The sequence below is a fragment of the Paralichthys olivaceus genome, chromosome 12 (assembly GCF_024713975.1).
Source record: "Paralichthys olivaceus isolate ysfri-2021 chromosome 12, ASM2471397v2, whole genome shotgun sequence".
NCBI lineage: Eukaryota > Metazoa > Chordata > Actinopteri > Pleuronectiformes > Paralichthyidae > Paralichthys > Paralichthys olivaceus.
Genome location: NC_091104.1, coordinates 25672013 through 25676187, shown reverse-complemented (window position 1 = coordinate 25676187; position 4175 = coordinate 25672013). Strand labels below are relative to the sequence as shown.

Genomic DNA, 4175 nt, shown 5'->3' with positions numbered 1-4175 from the left:
TCCTCGGTTTTTGTTTTCCCTCGTGCGTGTTTTCCCTTGGATTATTCGGCCAGCCAGCACCCTGCCTCCACAGCTCTGTTTTCTGGTGTTAATAAACTTTTCATTAACACTAGACTGCTCTGAGTGTCTGCTTTGGGGTCCAACCAAGAACCACTTGTAACAGTGATTTGGGTAACTTCCAATTTCCATAGCAGAATACTGTGGTGCTTTGTGGTCATTGTGTGATCTGTATTGGTGCGGGTGCCCTGTGTGGTCCTTAGCTAAAGAACATTACCATTGCAAGTTAATGCAATTTCTTGGTCTATGATGCATGTGGGGTCTTAATTTATTCCTTGTGTAGTCATTGTGTGGTCAAAAATGCTGTATCTATTTAGTGCTACTCATCCTAATGCATTCAGTGTTCTTCCTCTGCTTTTACAGGTGACATCGAGAAGCAACCAGATGACAGAGCAAAAATAAAACTGTTTTTTGGACTGCTGGGTGGATATATCATCGCGATAACTGGCCACCAAAAGGGTGTCGTCATCAACATGACTACCAAAGAGGTCAAGACAGCAGAAAAAACCAAGCAAGGTGCCTTGTTATCCGTGTAAGTACAAACATTGTAATAAAAATCAAAGTGACACAAAAAACATATACATGGTTTAATTAGTTGCTCAGAGAGAAAAGCCATGTCTCTTGATTTGATAGGTTGGACAGCACAAGACACAGAGGTACTTTGGCCAAGCAGCTATACCCCTCTTTCGGGACGAGTATGCCTGGCTGTCGCGTTACAACCATCTTCGACATCAAATTGATGGAGGCTCAGAGGCATCAACCTTTTTCCACACTGCCAGTAGAGGTGTCCTTTACAAGCTGTCTGAGTTTTTCAAGATGGCCTGGGAAGGGATGAATTTGGGGACTGCCCCACATTCAACATGCTGCGTTCTTCCTGTACCACTTATGTGAGACAATTTTAAAGGTGTTTTTTTTTTTTTTTATTACAATGAAGTATGTTGAAAATTTGCATTTTAATTTTTTCTTTTTTACATATTATTCCTCCAGGCGAAGCGACAACTGGGACATAAAACTTACGAGAGAGTGGCTACATTTATGTGTCATGATGCCAACACAGCCAAAAGATTTTACCAAGGTTATTTATATAAGCTTAATTTATGCTAAACCTATTTATGTTGTAGTATCCATAAACGTATATTTTTTTTAATTATTGCTTTACACAGCAGAGGACCCAGCCGAAGTCACAATCCAGAGTAGATATTTGACCACACTGGCAATTTCAACATATGCAGCAAAGAAGAGGAAAAGGAGAGAGGAGCATAAGAATGCATATGGTGATGACAACATCTCCTCTTCGGAGGATGAAATGGAGGACAGAGAACCCATGCAGGACGAAGACAGAAAAAAGACTTACCAGCTTCGCAGGAAGAAGATATCTGTGCCCTCAGATGCACAGGTAAGAGTTGTGATTTGTTACAGTGCTTCCACACATACTAGAATCAGTCAATCCAAAATTAGCAAAATATTTTTATTTGTCTTTTTCCAGAAACAGATGGTGACATCATCAGAAGAGGATGGGACAGATGATTGGTAACCCATACAGAATGAATGGGAAGATGATTCAGAAGAGGAGGAGAAAAGAGTGAGAAAGCGGGTTCCAAGGGTGGCCAAGAAAATGCAAGTAGAAATGCCCGTCCTGCAAAAACAGGTATGAATTGTCATCAGTTTCAATTCTTCCACACATACTAGAATTGTTCAATCCAAAATTAGAAAAATATGTCTTTGTCTTTGAGGAACAAGTGAGAAAACGGGTTCCAAGGGTGGCGAAGAAAATGAGAGTTGAAAGACAGATGAGAGTTCTCTTCAGTTTCAATGACCTAGAATCTTTCAATCCTAAATGAGCCAAATATATCTCAAGATGATGGCAGAGGTGACAGGAAACCCACACAGGATGAAGCAGAAGACAATTCAGAAGAGGAGGAGGTGAGTGAGACAAAGGCTTCCAAAGGTGGCCAAGAAAAGTAGGTCTGGTACCACAACCTGCAAAAACAGGTGGGAGTTGTCATCATTTTTAATGTTATCACACAATTTTTCAATCCAAAATAAGCTAAATATCACGGAGCCCCCCAGGGGAAACGGGGGAAAAAAATGATGAGTGAAAAAAAAAAAAAAGTCTGTCCTTTCTCAGGATCTTTCTCGTATTTAGGATAATGTACATCCGGGTCACGAAACAACGAACGGGAAAGAAAACAAACAGACACAAACATGGAGTGGGAGAAGTTCATTGACACGGCTTTGAAATCAGCGAGAGACACCTCAAAAGATTCCTGAGCGAGAGAGGACTTTCTCGACGGAAAGACTATTCAGATCTTGCAGTCTCGGTGGATTTTATTCGAAACCAACTGCAACACTCCAGGCTGTTACATGGGTATCGCTGGATGTATACCAAGTGCAGAGAATGTGGACTACGGGTGAGAAAAGAGGATGTGAGGCTGGCACTAAAGGAACTGGATCTGAGGGGGGTCGCATTGAGAAAAGCAGGACGCCTAAGAAGACGGAGGTGCTTCTCAAAAGGGCCGAACTTCATCTGGCACATGGACTCATATGATAAACTGAAGCCATATGGCTTCTGCATCAATGGAAGCATTGATGGTTTCTCTAGAAAATTAATCTGGCTTAATGCGTACACGACAAACAGTGACCTGAAGCTGATCGGAGGCTATTACACTGAAGCAGTGCAACATTTTGGGGGTGGCCCCAGAATTGTTAGGGGCAAAATGGTTGTGTGAGAGACTTCCAGAGGTTCCTCGCCCCCATTCCTCCAGACGGCACTGCTGAGAGTTACTTGGAGGGAGCAAGCACCGCCAACCAAAGAATAGAATATTGGTGGAATTTTCTTTGCAGCCACTGTGTGGAGTTCTGGTTGTCCTTGTTTGCAGACCTCAGAGATAATGGCTTCTTTGACGGTGGGTTTCTGGACAAGGCCATCCTTCAGTTTTGTTGCATGGGACTCATCCAGGTGAGTTTATGCATAACAGTGTTTTCATATGTGAGGGGGTGGGTATGTGAGTGAAATGGGAGGGGTATAAACAGGAATGAGGAAGAGAGAAGGAGACAGAAAGGAGGTCAGGGGAGGGAGAGGAAAGAAAAAAGAGGAGGAAGAGGAGGGTGGATGTCATAATTTAGTGCTATATTTAAGTGTGTATGTATGTACAGTTCTTCCTAATTGTATTTGTATTTTCCCTTTTATTCTTTTTAACAGGATGAGTTGGATGATACTGCACAGGTTTAGAATGCACACACCATCAGACCATCAAAAAACACCAATGTCCCCAGCGGTCGGCCCAATGTGATGTATGCATTACCTCAACTCTATGGGACCAGAGACTTCCTTTCCTCCGTTGAAGATGAACATGTTCAACTGTGCAAAGATGAATGTGTATTTTGCACGCGTCTATTTAAAATATTAAAAAAAACATGAGAAAATAGATCAATAAAGACAAGTGGACATCCATTACCAGCCTGTGGAAAAGTCATGATGACTCTCAGGTTGTCAAGGAGTTGGAGTTTTCTGACTGAACTGCCTCCCCAAAATCCTAACTACGCGTCGCGTCGACAGGGACCGTAAGCGCTGTGATTGGTCCGCTCAGAACGTAAGTTCCGGCAGTTGCTTTTCCGGTCTTTCCTCCTCGTCATAAAAACCACCTCCGCAAACTTTTTCTTTGTAGCTTGCGCTTCAACATTTGCAATATAAGCATTTGTTCTTCAATATTGATGAGCTCCAACAACAAATACAGCTGCTCCACCTCGGTCGCCATTGTTTACTGTTGTTTACTTTACGGAAGAAAAAGCGAGGATTCGGCTATAACCACACAAACACACAGCTACACCCCCTAGCGCCATGGCGGTGAATTGCAGCGCAACACGTTCCCTCGACGCAGAACTTCGAATGCTCAACGACTGCGTCATGTCGACGGCGTAGGTACGGCGTCGACGTGACGCAGAAGCATAAACTAGGCTTTAGAAGCTGGTCTTTTCAGGCCACATTTCACACAAGCAAAATTAACTTGCAGATTAGGTAAACATGAACACTCAGCATTATAATTAATATAATAATGCTGTTTTGGCAGTGTAACATGAAACACTTAAACAATTCTTCCAGTGATGGACAACCCTGT

General features: G+C 42.7%; 1 long non-coding RNA gene across 1 annotated transcript; it reads left to right on the top strand.

The window, feature by feature from the left end:
* The first annotated feature begins 696 nt into the window (after positions 1-696).
* On the top strand, positions 697-2991 carry LOC138412327 (uncharacterized). Its single transcript, XR_011244768.1, has 3 exons — positions 697-944; positions 1045-1453; positions 1544-2991. It is a non-coding gene; the product is annotated as an uncharacterized lncRNA (long non-coding RNA).
* The last annotated feature ends 1184 nt before the right edge of the window (positions 2992-4175 follow it).